Source organism: Pseudorca crassidens, chromosome 10, assembly GCF_039906515.1.
Source record: "Pseudorca crassidens isolate mPseCra1 chromosome 10, mPseCra1.hap1, whole genome shotgun sequence".
Lineage (NCBI taxonomy): Eukaryota > Metazoa > Chordata > Mammalia > Artiodactyla > Delphinidae > Pseudorca > Pseudorca crassidens.
In genome coordinates, this window is record NC_090305.1 from 104991219 (window position 1) to 105006353 (window position 15135).

The 15135-nt window shown below is 55.4% G+C and overlaps 1 protein-coding gene and 1 long non-coding RNA gene across 9 annotated transcripts in view; one reads left to right on the forward strand and one right to left on the reverse strand.

Moving 5' to 3' along the window:
* The window catches only part of IQSEC1 (IQ motif and Sec7 domain ArfGEF 1), a 331754-nt gene that overhangs the window by 229454 nt on the left and 87165 nt on the right, over positions 1–15135 (forward strand). The window contains exon 1 of one of the 8 annotated variants that reach the window (XM_067755618.1): positions 13129–13174. The exons of the other annotated variants lie outside the window; for them this stretch is intronic. The gene's annotated coding sequence lies outside the window, so the exon portion shown is untranslated. Of the gene's footprint in view, positions 1–13128; positions 13175–15135 lie in introns of those variants that run through there. 8 annotated transcript variants of the gene reach the window in all.
* Positions 9439–12742, reverse strand: LOC137232811 (uncharacterized). The gene is made up of 3 exons (XR_010947192.1): positions 12248–12742; positions 11842–11868; positions 9439–9887 (listed from the first exon to the last, which is right to left on the reverse strand). It is a non-coding gene; the product is annotated as an uncharacterized lncRNA (long non-coding RNA).

A 15135-nucleotide genomic window follows, 5' to 3' on the forward strand; every position in this document is an offset into this window, starting at 1 on the left:
TCTGAAACCTGATGCCTGCAAAACAGGGGCGCGTCAGAGCCAGAGGCCAGGTGTGAATTGTGAAGCCAGGGACCCCGACGCCGCAGTGGGTATGGACGGCCACCCGCTCTGGGCAGCCAGGAAACAAGCTTGGTTCTGAGCTTTAAGCGGCGAATTTTTAAACCCCTTCTAAACTGCCCCTCAAGTGTGTTCACGGGCGGCTGAGATAAGCCAGGGTGGGAGCAGGAAGATGGAGGGTCAGATCCCAGCTCCCCCTTCGGCTGCCGTGACTCCTCGGGCAGCCCCCTGTGCCTCTCTGAGCCTCAGTTTCCTCCTCTGCAAAATGAGGGTAGCATTTCACAAGGTGAGGATTAAATAACATTATACTTGGGCGTGTCCACGTGTAATGACATAGCAGTGGCTCCATAAAGGTCAGTGATTACGTTGAGTAAAACTACTGTTCTCAGTTTGACTGTAACATTTTTTAAATTGTCGTTTTTGCAACCATGGATTTGAGACAAATGGGAAACTGTTTGGTTCCGGGTATATGCCCCCTGAGGGCAGGCACCAGGCCAGTGAGACCTGAAGGTCAGGAAATGCACTTGGTGAGTTAAGAGCAGATTTTGAATTTGTCAAATCCCAAGTCAATCCAGGGTGTTCTTCTCCTCAAAGATCCAGTGAGACAAAAGCAAAGCACTAGTGGCCTTTGCCCGAGGGATATAATCAAGCGTGGCAGCAGGCCAGAGCCGGGTGGCCGTGGCTCTTCGGGGGTAGGGGGGTAGCATTTAGGAGAGGTTTTCAGGGGAGCACAGGCACCTGTGCTGGGTCTGGAGTGGGCAGGTAGAGAGGGAGGAGATGGTGGGTGGATTCTGTAGGTCGAGTTCCCGTGTGTTTGGGGAGCAGCAGTCAGAGTTGGATGGTGTTGGGTCTGGAAGGGATGAGGGCCAGATTGGGGCCAGAAAGCAAGGCAGGTGGGCCGGAGCCCGGGGTGCTGTGCTCTCTCTGTGGGCACAGAGGCGCCGTCGGGGCTTTTGAGCAGGGAGGTTAGATTAACCAGTGTTCTTTCGGCGGCAAGTGAGAAAAGCAACCAAACAAAAACCCAGACTGGCTGAAGCTGAGGCTGAATTCATTGCCTTCTGCTTCTGAAGCAGACAGGGCTCTGGGCACAGTTTGATTCAGGAGCTCACACTATTTGTCAGAGACACTGGTGTCTTTTTCTCTTCTTTCCCGACTTCATTCCCAGGCAGTATCTCTGCTCGTGACGGGACTGACAGCTCCAGGTTTACAATAGTCTGACAGCTGATGATCCCAACAGAAACGGTTCCAACAAACTCCCAGTACAGGCTCGGGTCACATGCCCATCCCTGGACCAGTCACTTTGGTAAGGGGGCGGAATACTGTCAAGTTAGGGATCGAGTCCCTGGACACAAATTAGATAGACTAAGAGTGGAGGAGGGGGATCCCCCAGAGAAAAGTGGGGTGCCTTACTGGAAGTGAGCTGGGAGGCTGGGCAGGCACAGACATCCAGCCTCCCCGCCGTGATCTGATAAGACCCTCCAGGCGCTGTGCTCGGCGACTTGACCTGCACCATCCCTTCCTGTCAGCACCATAGGCTAGGGTTTCTTATAATTCCCATTTTGCAGGTGAGAAAACCACGGCTTAGGGAGATAGTCACTTGCCCAAGTTCACATCATTAACAAATGTCCTCACACCTCAAATCATCCTGACCCCGAAGCCCAGGCTCTGAACCATTTGCTCCACTGCCTCCTGGTCATCAGACCTGCGTTTGAAGAAGATGCCTCAGGACCTCAGATGGAGGATGGATTGCAGGGGTGACCGGAGGCAGAGGATGGGCAGGAGGCTGGTGCCACGCAGGCAGAGAGGAGGGCAGCCCCGAGGGATACAGCTACGGGGCATCTCAGCCCCTTGGTCCCAAACCACTGCCAGCCCAGCTCTCCTGTGATGTGTCCTGAAGTAGAGAAAATATACAGTAATATGTGAGTGTGTATGCACACACACACATATATGTGTGTATTCATTATTGTGCCTCCTGGTTTCCGATTGGGGCGATCTTAGTAGGAGGGTGTGAGGTGTGAGGCTCTGGGGCTGGAGGCTGGCTTTATGCTCCTGCTGTGGGCACAGGGGCACTTCCAGGGCAGTTTCCGGAGGAGGTGGTCAAAGGGAGGTGACCACCCACCTGGCATAGGGCCAGGGTGGGGAGTGGGCGGGATGGGGAAACAGCCGCTCCTCACTTCCCTTTTCAGCCCTAAGACTTCCCAGGAGAGAGTCCCACCCTCCTGATGACATCACACCAGGTCAGAGGTCATTCTGCCCACACCTTCCTTGCAAAAAGAGGAAACCGAGGCATTGGGAGCACAGCGTGTTCTGCCTCGCTGTCGCCACTTGGGGAAGTCTGGCGGCGTGAGTCCCAGCCCTAGATGGCCTGCTGCCTTGCTTTGTGACCTAGGGCAAGCCACAGAGCTGCTCGGGGCCTCAGTTATATCTGCAAAATGGACCTACTGTTACCTCACAGAGTGGGCAAATGAGAAAACCTTGAAAGGACTGGGTGCAGTGCCAGGCACCTCACAGGTGTCAGTGAATGCTGGCTGTGACGATTCCTTCCTTTGCATGGTCAGCTCAGAGGGACGAACAGCTATAGATCCCAGGAAGCTGGGCCCAAGATCCAGCTCTGCCGTCCAGGCTGTATGGCCTTGGGCAAGTCACCTCATTTCTCTGGGCCTCAGTTGCTTTACCTGGGAAATGGCTTTTGCATCACCACCTCAGGGGTCACTGAGCGGACTGATGGAACACCCTGTCCACGGGATGGGATTTTCGGGGGCGTCTCTTTCCCACTGGGCGGTTGGACGTCCCCTCCCCGACGACTCCCCTTCCTGCCCTGGGAGGGGATCGAGTGAGTTACTCTATTGGTAAATCTTTCCGCTGAGCACCTGCAGTGTGCCAGGCACTGCCCGAGCGATGAGGAGGTCAGACCAGGATCCCTGGCGTCCCGTCTCCCAGGTGGCAGCTGGCCCCCAGCTGGTGCCGCCACTGCTCCGTCATCTGCTGGGCCAGTTACGGGAGAAGGGCCCCCGCGGAGCCTGCCTCTGGACGCTGCGTGGCTGCTGAAGGCGGAGTCCTTTGCTGACAGCTCCCGGGCCTCTTCTGGGGGTCCGCATGCCCCCGTCCTCATTGCATCGGGCTGGGTCGGTATCCCCGCCCCCGGTGTGGCAGTGTCCTGCTGCCTTCCCCTGTGGCCCCAGTTGGGAGTTGGAGGAGTGTCTGCAGGGTGTCCCCTGACCGCAGCGTGGAGGCTTTTGGACCCAGAAGCCGGATGTGGAGGAGGGCAAGTACAGGCAGGGTGACTCAGACAAGCGCCTTTGCTCCTGAGTCTGTCTCCTCCCCTGTAAAAGGGGAGAAAGACACCCACCCACGGCAAGGGCTTTGTAACCTTCTCCCGTAAACGCCCCAGGAGAGGCTGGGCTGCAGGGCACTGCCGACCCAGAAGCCCTCTGCACTTCGGCCAGTTCAGGCCGATCAGAGCCCAGCTCGGTGCAGAGTGCAGGCGTCTCCCAAAGGCTGCCACCCTTAGCCCCGCTCAGGACTCTGTTCTGTTTAAAGGGCACATAAGTTCCCCTGGGACCCGGGACACCGCTTGTGGGTCCCCCACCCCTCCAGGGAACGCTTTAGGTCCCTGGGTCTGCCTTCTGGGGCGTGGGCTGGGCCCTGAGCTGTGACCACCCCCCCACCACTGGGCAGCCACACTAGTGATGGACATGCCATTTCCTGTTTCAGTTAGTGTTTGCTGTGTAACAAACCACCCCAAATGTCGTGGCTGCAACCGCAGTGTGTGACTGTGCCGGCTAGAACCCGGGCCGCCCTGCTGGTCCTCCTGGGCTCACCAGAAGGTGCCAGGTGGCCCCACTCACATGGCTGCAGTTGGTGCTGGGGCACCTCTGTTTTCTCTACCCCCCCGGCAGTTTGGCCCTCAGTGGGCAGCCAGCGGCCATGGCATCTGAGGGCAGCGTTCCAAGGGGGCGAAGGTGGAGCCTCAAGGCTCTTGAGGTGCAGCCTCGGAACTCAGACAACCATCCCTCCTGCCACATTCTGTTGTGCAATGAAAGTCCCATGGCCAGGGGGAGGGGAGACGGACCCCACCTGTGGGAGGAGGGGACGAGTCCTAGAGCTGAGGGGCCTGGGTACCGGGATGCAGGGAATCTGTGGCCATATTTTGCAGTCACAGAGTATGCGTCATTAGGATTTTGCCAGGCTCTTACCTTACAAGGGTTGGGGTCAGGGGAGCTAGTTCTAAAATCATTGGATACAGAGCCAAAAATTACCCGGTAGAACTACCCTTGAAGACCCCTTACGTTGCCACGGCATGCAGAGCCCCTGGTTCGGCACCCACCCTGCAGGAAGCTCTGTGCCCACTGAGCGGGCGAGTCCCTGAAGCAGGCCAGATGCGGGGGTGAGGCTTGCCCAGGCATTCCAGGCTTTGCTGGGGCAGGGGGAACCCCAGATCCCAGCTGGGAGTGGAGGGGGTCCCAACCAGCCAGCTCACCTTCTGCGTCGGCTCCATTCTGTGTTTCCGTTAAGCCTCTAGAAGCTGCATTGCCCGGGACGGAGGCCGCTGGCCATAGATGGCTATTTAAATGTCAACTACTGAAAATAATTCAAATTTTAAAGAAGTCAGCTCCCCAGCTAGCCCCATTCCAAGTGCTCAGTGACCACATGGCTAAGAAGTGGAGGGCCAGGAGTCAACTGGCCCCAGCCAGCCCCCTTCACCCAGCCCTCACCTTCATGGTCACCCAGGCCTGGTGCTGGCCACTTGAGACTCAAAGTGACTCGGCCCCATCCCAGTAACTGCCCAGTAACCGCCGCTGGGAGCAGGCGGGCTGGGGAAACGCAGTGCCAGAGTGGGAACTGGGCAGCCAGGCCCCCGGAGACTTGCTGAGGTGGGAGCCCTAGGGCCTCCCCCTCGCCGCTCCAACCCTGTCCTCCCCGCCACGAAGCAGCGGCGTGGGGAGTTGGGATGGCTCCATGTGCACTTGCCAGCTTTTCTGGTAAAGGGAGGACGCCTTTTCATCTCCCCAAATCCCACACATACCACCCCCCGACCAGTGCACATAAGGGTTAGTATCCGTGGCTGAAAAATCACGGTGAGCCACCGAGAACCCATTTTACATGAATGTGAAGTCTGTGAATTTTATTCATCGCACAGCATCTGTTTTGGTTTGAAAGATGTTAATGTGTGAAACATAGTATTTGGTCTACCAGCAGCGTATATGGAATGCAAGGACCCCTAAAATAATTCAGGGGCTCCCAGCCTGGGAATCGGTGGAATCTCCAGGAATGGGATGGGTAGCGCCCGGGCGGTGGAGGGGTGTGGGAGGGTACCTAGACATGGGATGAGCAGGGACACCCGCTGTGGGAGGTGTGTTCACAACTGCATCAGCGCCTTTTCTCCTTTGGGGACCATGGATTTATTCTCAGGGGTACTCAAGTTCCACTCAGTAATATTTTTACGTGTGGATTCATTACAAGTTATTTTGTAACAATTTCAATCTTGAAGAAGGCTGCAAGAATTTAAAAAAAAAGAATTCTCCCGTGTACCCTTCACCCACTTCATCATAAGTAACATTTCACCCGATTTCAGTCTCTCACAAAAACATTTTTTTCTCCCCGAACTATTTGAGAGGTCATCGCAAACATGCAACCTGGGACTTCCCTGATGGCGCAGTAATTGAGAGTCCACTTGCCGATGCAGGGGACGCAGGTTCGTGCCGCGGTCCAGAAAGATCCCACATGCCGCGGAGCGGCTGGGCCCGTGCGCCATGGCCGCTGAGCCTGCGCGTCCGGAGCCTGTGCTCCGCAACGGGAGAGGCCACAGCAGTGAGAGGCCCGCGTACCGCAAAAAAAACAAAAACAAAAAAACATGCAACCTAATGACTCTTACTCTTAAATAATACTTCAGCATGTTTCCTAAGAGCAAGGACACTCTCTTACATATCTGCGGTCCAATAGCCAAATTCATGAAACTTAACATGGTCACAGTACTAGGATCTAAAGTACAATTTAGGGACTTCCCTGGCGGTCCAGTGGTTAAGACACCGAGCTTCCAATGCGGGGGGTGGTGGTTCAATCCCTGATCAGGGAACTAAGATCCCACATGCCACAGGGTGTGTCCAAAAAGTAAAAACTAAATAAATAAAATACAATTTAGAGTTGCATTTCACCAGTTATCCCAATGATGTCCTTTATGTCAAGTTTTTCCCCAATCCAGAATCTTGCATTACATTTAGTCATCATGGGTTTTCATGAAGCTTTACCAAGGTTTACTTTGTATCATAAAATTCACTTGTGTTAAGTGTACAATTTAATGATGATTAGTATACTTACAGAGCTGTGTAATCGTCACCATGATTTTAAATCATTTCAAATCATCTTGAAAAGAAATCTGTGTCTGTTTTCTATCACTCTTTTGTCCCACCCCAGCCCCCGACAGACACTAATCTACTTTCTGTCAATAAACTTGCCTTTCTGAGCATTTCATATAAATGGAATCATCTAGTAAATGACCTTTTGTGACTGGCTTCTTACACTTAGCCTAATGTTTTCAAGGTTCAGGCATGCTGTAGCAGGTGTTAGAAATTCATTCCTTTTTTTTGCTGATTAAGACTCCCTCCGTTGTATAGATAGACCACATGTAGTTTATCTACTGTCCTCAGTTGATGGACATTTGGGTTGTTTCCCCAGTTGATGGACATTTAGGTTGTTTCCCCAGTTGATGGGTATCTGGGCTCTTTCTACTTTTTGGCTATTATGAATATACTGCTAGGGATATTCACTTACAAGTTTTTATGTGGACATGTGTTTTCATTTCTCTCGAGTAGATACCAAGGAGTGGAATTGCCAGGTCAGGTAGTAACTCTATGTTTAACTTTTTAAAAAACACACAACTGTTTTCCAAAGTGGCTGCGCCATTTTTTATTCCCACCAGCACTGTATGAGGCTTCCAGTTTCTCCAGACCACCTGGACGGCTCTCTAAAAACTGAGTTCTGCTGTCTGGTTTCTGTGGCTGCCTTTCCTATTCTGTTTTTGAACACGTGGTCTTCAAGGGACCCTCCAGTGTGGTCTCACTTAACTCTGGATTCATTGTTCCCTAAAGTGGGGTCTGATGAACGTTGCAAACTGTATTCTTAGGGGTCCACCAGTTCTTAAGTTTGAGAGACCCTTAATATAGAGCCATCTCTCAGACGGGAAAGTAGAGGCCCTTATAGAGAAAGTGATGAGTCCAAAGCCGTGCATCTGTGAGTGCCCACAAGCCAGCACAGAGGCCGCGTGGAGTAAATAAGAGCCACTTAGGAAGTCGTTCAGCACCCGCCCAGTTTTCTCACCTGTAAAATGGAGGGGGCGTCACCCATCTCTAGAAGCAGGAGCAATAGAGACAGTGTGGGTAGAGAGCCCAGCTCAGCTCCTGCCTGATGCAGAGTGGACACCACGTGTGCCCACCACCTGGCCTTGCACCCGGCCCCCTCCTCCGCAGCATCTCCTCTCCCCAGCAGAGCAGCCCCGAGGGCCGGCTCCCGGCTCCAGCTGTCCCTCCCCCTCACGCACCTCAGCTGTCCCCAGTGCTTAGCCACTTACTGGGCACGGCTCTGTCACAGGCCCTGTACTGATGCTGGCAAAACAGAGATGATTCCTACTCCATCCCCGCCCTCGGGGACTTTGGGCAATGAATAGTCTCATTAGCTGATGATTACAGGACAGCGTGGCAGTGGTTATTTTTACAATCAATAGCTAACAGTTATTGAATTTCTCCTATGTGCCTGGTCCTGTTCTAAGAACTGTGTCAGGATGTACAGGGCATTGTGCGAGCCAAGATGTCTAGAGGAGGTGACATTTTTGCAGCTGGATCTTAAGGGTGGGTTTGGACTTGAGCTAACAGGCAAAAAGCACTCTTCAGGAATTTTTACTAATTTGGTGGGTGAAAATAGTATCTCATTATTATGGTATGCGATTCTTTATCAGTAAGGTTATATATCTTTTTGTATGTTTATAAGCCATTTATATTTTTTCTTCTCTGAGCTACCTAGTTAAATCAGCTGGACACTTTTATTTTCATGGTTTTCTTATTGATTTGTTAGAACTCTTTGTATATTGATGAACCAAAGGGCATAGTATGTGCAAATACTCAGTGTTGTGGAACAGCGTGGCGTACTCACAAGACATTAAGTGTAGCTTGACTTTGGGGGAAGCAGCTGAAGATGGGGGGGTGGGCAGGGAGGCAGAAACTAGTTCTGGTGCTGAACTGGGAGCTTAGACTTTATCCTCCAGGTCATGGGGAGCTTTAGAAGGGTTTTGAACAAGGAAGGGATGTGATCGAATCTGTATTTTTTTTAATATAAATTTATTTATTTTATTTATCTTTGGCTTCGTTGGGTCTTCGTTACTGTGCGCGGGCTTTCTCTAGTTGTGGCGAGCAGGGGCTACTCTTCGTTGTAGTGTGCGGGCTTCTCATCGTGGTGGCTTCTCATTGCGGGGCACGGGCTCTAGGTGCACGGGCTTCGGTAGGTGTGCCACGAAGGCTCAGTAGTTGTGGCTCGCAGGCTCTAGAGCACAGGCCCAGTAGTTGTGGCGCCCGGGCTTAGTTGCTCCACGGCATGTGGGATCTTCCCAGACCAGGGCTCGAACCCGTGTCCCCTGCATTGGCAGGCGGTTCTTAACCACTGCGCCACCAGGGAAGCCCTGAAGCTGTATTTTTGAAAGTTGCTTTAAATAAGGGACAATGATGGGTGGAGGGATGGGCTAGGAGGATAAATTGAGGCCAGAAAGTGCAGAACCGTGAATGTCCCGCTGAAGAGCGTCAGTTTGGTTTGCTGGGCAATGGGGAACGTTCTGGGTAACGACAGGGGGTGGGGAGAGGAGAGGGGCAGGATCAAGGCCATGGCTGATCCCCGGTGGGGTAAGTGGTTCAGTCTCCCTGCAGGAGGCTTTGCCCCCACTGACGTCTCCTTCCCACATGGGTGCCCAGTGCTGGGTCGTCTCTTCCTGCTCCGAGGAACTGATCTCCAACCAGACAGACGGGACTGTTGCCAGGGCTGATCTGGAGAGGAAAGATGAACCAGGAGTTTCCAGGCAGGGCGCGGTGGGTGGGAGAAGGAAAAGGGAAGAGCATGGTGGCCAGCCTGGAGGGGCCTCAGAAGTCATGCATTCCATAGGCCAAGGAAGCTGACCCTCGGCTTCCGCTCCCACAGCGCAAGGCCGGGAAGCCCCACCTCCCGGCAGCATTCCACATCAGGTTGGCTCTTCCAGTGAGAAGGTTCTCGGTCTGGTCTGACGTCAGAGCTGCACGGAGCCTTGGCACTTGCCTTATCTCAGGCTTCCTGCCTGCTCGATTGAGGGGACCTCAAGGCTCAGAGGAAGACGATCCTCCCGCGGTCACACAGGGAGTGAGCCCCAGCCCGAGTCAGAGCAGGCCTCCCAACTACGCGTGCAGACTCAGAAATGATTCTTTTTAAAACATAATTTTTTTAAGCAGTAGTACATGCAGAGGGCACAAAAAATATTTAAATGGAACATTTCAGTGAAAAGCCATTCTCCTACCCACCCTGGCCCCCAATTCTCCACACCCTTCCCCAGGGCACCACTGTACCAGTTTCTTAAGCATCTTTGTCAGAGATAACACATCCACACACAAGCAGGTACCCTATACCCTGCTCTTTTTTTACATAAAAGGTAACACACCATACCCTGTACTGCACCTTGCTTTTTCCACTTACAAAAATACCTTGGAGATTGCTCCTTGTCCGTCATGTACAGAAGCTGCATCCTTTTTGACCGCCGCGTAGGTTTCCACCGGACGGATGTATCGTAACAGGCATCTGTCGAGCAATCCCTCTTTGGCGCACTTTAGGTAACAAGAAGACGCCAATAATTTTTATTCACTTTAAAGACAGTTGCTTAATTTTTTAAAGGCACATAAAGAAGATTTAATCAGCCCGTGAGCCTGTGCCTATGTCCAGATAATCCCTGGCGACTTTTTACAAATCAACTAACCCTCAGAAAAGTATCACATGAAAAGTAAGAGCTCCTCCCACACGCATTGCACACACCCCACCGTCCTCCCAAAAGGCAGCCATGAATAGCAGGTATTGTTTGGGTATGTGGGTATCCTCTCGGAGAGAAGTAGGAGATTACAGTACGCATATATGTATAACCTTTTACAGTGTGCACAAGGGGATCACAACATACACAGTGTTCTGTCCCCTGCATTTTTTTTTTTTTCGCGGTACGCGGGCCTCTCACTGTTGTGGCCTCTCCCGTTGTGGAGCACAGGCTCTGGACGCGCAGGCTCGGCGGCCATGGCTCACGGGCCTAGCTGCTCCGCTATGGCATGTGGGATCTTCCTGGACCGGGGCACGAACCCGTGTCCCCTGCATTGGCAGGCAGACTGTCAACCACTGCGCCAGCAGGGAAGCCCTGTCCCCTGCATTTTTCAGCAGAAATGCCTCCTGGAGATACTCCCGTGAAGTCCCAGCCTGTGGGTGTGTTCGTGCCGGCTCACCCTCCCCCAGTGTTGGACACCAGAGGTGTCTCTCTTCTTAGTTTGCTGACTGACACAGAGTGCTGTGTGCACTGCCCTTGCGTCTTCATGCCAGCATGCTGGATGGCTTTGCCGGATCACCCTTCAAAAACAGGTCGCCCCATCTTGCACCTCACCCTCCAGTACTCTGGATGCGTTCATCTCCTCCCACCTTCAGTAGCAAAAGCATCATCATACTTGTTCTTTTCTGCCAGCTTGGTAGACACAGAAAATGACAAGCATGCTGTGTTTCAGTTTGTATTTCTTCAATATGCATTAATTACAAGTGAGATTGAGTATCTTTCCCTGAGCCGCTTGTTTCTATCCTCTGCTCTTTTTTCTAATTGGTTAGTCATCTTTTTCCTATAGCTTTGAAAGAGTTTTTTACGTATCCGGGAAAGTAACTTTCATCTCATTTTCCTCAATTAACTTCTGTCATATGTGCTGCAGATATTCTCTTTAAGTTTACTCTTTGTCTTTTTTGACTTTGTGGTATGTTTTATTCCATTTAGAAGTTTTCATTTCTATGTAGTTAAATTTACCAATATTTTCCTCCATAGCTTCTGGGAATACAGATATTTATACAGTACATTTTACACAACCTTTTCACACATTATCACAGTTGATCCTCAGAGCAGCCTTTGAAAGGAGGCAAGGTGACGATTTTTATCATCAGGTCTATTTTACAGATGAATTCACATGAGGCTCAGAAAGGTGGTGGGACCTGCCCAGGCTGAACAGATTCTAAAACCCTTGCTCTTCCCAGGTCCCTCACCTGCCTTCCTGCCAGCCAGGTAACTCACTCCTGGCACTGACAACAAAAGGATGGAGTTTCTCTAGGAAAGCATTTTTAATTATTAAAACTACAAGAATCTTTCCTTCTTTTTTTTTTTAAGTTTTTGAAATTATAAAATTAGTTCATAGTTTTTAAAAACATAATGTCCAATGATACAGGAGAGTGTAACACAGGGTTTCGGGGGTGGGCGGGGGCTCATGCCTCGCCCTGAAAGCCCATCCCCCAGGGGGACCACTGTCTTGTTTGCTGTGAGCACCAATGGTGAGGAAGACCCACTGGGAGCTGGACCGTTCCTTATCCGTCTCTGCCCATCACCAGTGCATTGTATATTCCAGGAGCAGCTCGGGTGCTCATAAATGCTGCAAGACGAGACTGAGGTGGTCAGGCACCCACCTTAGCTTACACTCTGCAGCCCCACAGACCTGTGTTCAAATCCCAGCTCAGCCACTTAGCCAGCCATGTGAGTGTGGGCAGTTGACTTACCTTTTTTGTGCTGCGCTGTCCTTGTCTCTGAAATTGGGATAATAGTTTACACCTCAGGTAAATGAAATTAACCTCATAAAGTGCTGAACAGAATGTCTACCACTCACCTCTGATCTGCCTGTTCCTTGGGGGGGTCCACTGCCTACTTCCACCTGGCCCCAATATCCAGGGTCATGACATTTCAGAGTGGAAAGTCAGGCTCCCTCCCCCCTCCAGAAGCCCAGAGAGGGGAAGTTCCTTGCCCAAGGTCAGAGCCCGCAGAGACTCCAGTCTCCTGACTCATTACATCACTCGCCAGGCTGGACCACTGCGGCCCGTCCCCCGGCCCGGCCTCCTGTCTCGCCCCTTGTGGCCACCAGGGGGCGCGCCCTAACCCAGCCCAGACTGCGGCTGCCCTTGCTCCCACCTGGTGGGGGTCTCCCGGCTGCCCACGAAACGAAGAAGTGTCCTTAATCTGGTGTTCAGGGCTGTCAGAATCTCCCTACACACCGGGCAGCGCGCCTTCCTCTGCTTGCTTGTACCTTGGGTACAGCCTTCCTGGAGTGCCCTCCCCCTTCCTGCCCCTTCCAGGCCAGGCCTTTCCTGCCTACTCCACTCCTTCCCCACGAACTGGCCCCTCTCCGAGGCCGTGCCGCCCCACCGAGGCCCGTCCCCTGCACTCAGTGGGTGCCGAGTCCATGTTTGCTGTAGGATAAGGGGCGGCGCCGGCAGGCCCGGACCCCCCTCCCCAAACTGCCAGGAGCGCGCGTCCTGGAGGGGACACAGAGCCCCACCACCGCGCTGTGCGATTCTGGCCGCTGCTTTCTGGGCCTCGGTCTTCTCATCTGAGAACTGGGGAGGCTTCGGGGAGGGGGCTGGGCATGGCCGGCGGGGACCGCAGTTCTCCGTGGGAGGGACCTGCGGCTGCAGCTCCCAGGTGTTTACCTAGGGAGTCTCGGGGAGTCTGAGCGAAAGGCCGGGGCCCCAGCGCCCCTCCGCCGCGCTCGACTGTGCGGACCCCGCTCCCCGGCCTATCCCCTCGGCGGCCCCACCGACCCGGGCGCCCTCAACTGGCCGGGGTTCGGGTGACGTCGGCGGCCGGGGCGCCCACACCCCTGTCCGGGGAAACTGAGGCTGGGCGCGGAGAGGCCGCGCACGCCAAGGTCACTGCGAGGAGGCAGGCAGGCCGGCCGGCCGGCAGGCAGCGCTCGGGCTCGAGCTCGGGCTCCGGCTCCGGCTCGGGCTGGGGCTCCCGCGCGCCCGCCCCCCCGCGCCGTGCGCCCGCCCGCGCTCCTGCCCGCCGCGGGGACGGCGGGGACGGCGCGCGCTCGGAGGCTGCGGGCGGCCCCGCGAGGTAGGAGGCGGGCCGGCGGGGGACGCGCGCGGCAGCGGGCGGGGCGGCCAGGGCCGGGGGCCGGGGGCCGGGGGCCAGGCCGGGGGTCGGCGGAGGCCGCGGTGCACCGACGCGCGAGCGGCTTTCGGGAACCGGGCGGGGGCGGCGGGTGGCTTTGCGGAGCCGGGCCCGGGACGAGGGCCGAGGCCGCAGTCGCGGGGACGCGGCGGGCCCCAGGGTTGCAGGGTCGGGCGCCGGCGGCGCCGGGCTCGGGGGGATGGGGCGGGGGCGGCGGCGCCGGGCTTTCGGAACCGGGACTCTGCGGTGTCGATCCCTGGGTCGCAGGAGATGGAGCCTCCGCGGCTCTGCGGATCGCTTCTCCAAAACCTTGCGGACATGGAAGGCGCGATCTGGGGGGAGGGGGGCTGAGGGTCTCTGTGTCTATACAGCTGGCTGCCTGGACTGGGAAACATGAACCCAGGTCGCGAGGGTCGCAGGGGGAAGCTGCACGCCCCCAGGACACACACTCTTTCCCTTTCCCCCCCCCCCTCCGCCATGCTCCCGCCTCTCCGCGGAGAAATCCTGCCGCGGGTCCAGGGTCCGGAGCCTGCGGGCGGGAGGTTGAGGCATCTCAGGAATTCGCTGTGAGCCAGTTAGACGCTCTTGGGGTGGGCTGGATGGCTGGCCCCGAATTCAGCCCTGCCCCGACCCCTTGCGTGACCTTGGGCAGCCCCTCCTCCCACTACCACGTGGGCAGGAGGCTGGCTGGTAGTCTTGGGGATCCCCTGGGTCAGACCCCCAGTGGGCGAGGAGTCGGTTTAAGGGACTGTGCCTGGGGGCTGGAAGAGCCACTGCGATCTCCGGACCCAGTCCCAAATGGGGCAGGAGGCAGCAGGAGTCTGAGAAGTGACGATGGGGCTGTCGCAGGTATCAGGACACCCTGTTCCACCTGCCAGCCTTGGGGGGGAGCCCTCATGGACCAGGGGGCTCTGACTGCGGGAAAGCCCTGCCCTGCCCAAACTAGCTGCCCCTGGGCTGTGAGGAGGCAGGGCCGGTTGCGAGAGGTGTGGCCAGGCTGTCCCCCTGCCCCCCCACAGTCACGGGGACACCCCCCTCCCAAGTTTCTGCCACGCAGTTGCCCCTTTAAATTGCTAAGCTCTCGGCTGTCACAGCTGATCTGTTTCCAGAGCAAACGGAGCAGAAAGATGACAGTGGGTGTCCCCGCCCCCGGGCCTGTCCGAGAGATGAGGCTTGCAGGCCAGCGGTCCCCTCTGCCTGGTCAGCTTTCTGCGTTTAACTCTGGGCATGCTCCGTCATGGGGTGGGTGTGGGGCACTTGCTCTGCACCGGGGAGCCCCTGCTCCGCTCGGTGGTCAGGCACCACCAGACAGCGTGCGTGCCAGCCTACACAGCCCCTGGGAGCAACTTGGAACGAAGGTGACCTCTGGTCACCCTTCCCTGCCCCCAGCTTTATGCCTGCCTCCTCCCTTGGGCTGGAACGGTGGCCAAGCCTCTGAAACCATGTGTGGCCAGAGATCCCATGTGCAGCAGTTGGGTTTGAAAGGAGAGAAAAGCAGCAGCCCCAGACGCCCCAGAGACAGGAAAGGACAAGCCAAGAGGTATTCAGGGGGCCACAATGCCGCGGCCCAGCCACTGAGCATCAGCCCTAGATGGGGCATCTGGGGGCCAGTCTCCTATTAGAGACGGAGAAACTGAGGCTAGAGAGAGGCAGGGACACATCCAAGGTCACACAGCACCCCAGTGTCCCCAGCTCTCCAGCAGTCTAGCCATCCCTGGGGAGCTGCTGCCTGGGGAAGGCTCAGAGGACTCGGTGTTCCCCCCAGCGGTCCCTGCTGTGGAGGGATAAGGAAGGGGAACCCTGGCTCCCGCACAGGTTGCAGACATTAAGTAATCTTGAGTCTCGTGAGGAGAGTTGCCACCCTCTCCCGTGGCTGCCTGCCCTTCCAGCACTTCTTTGCTCAC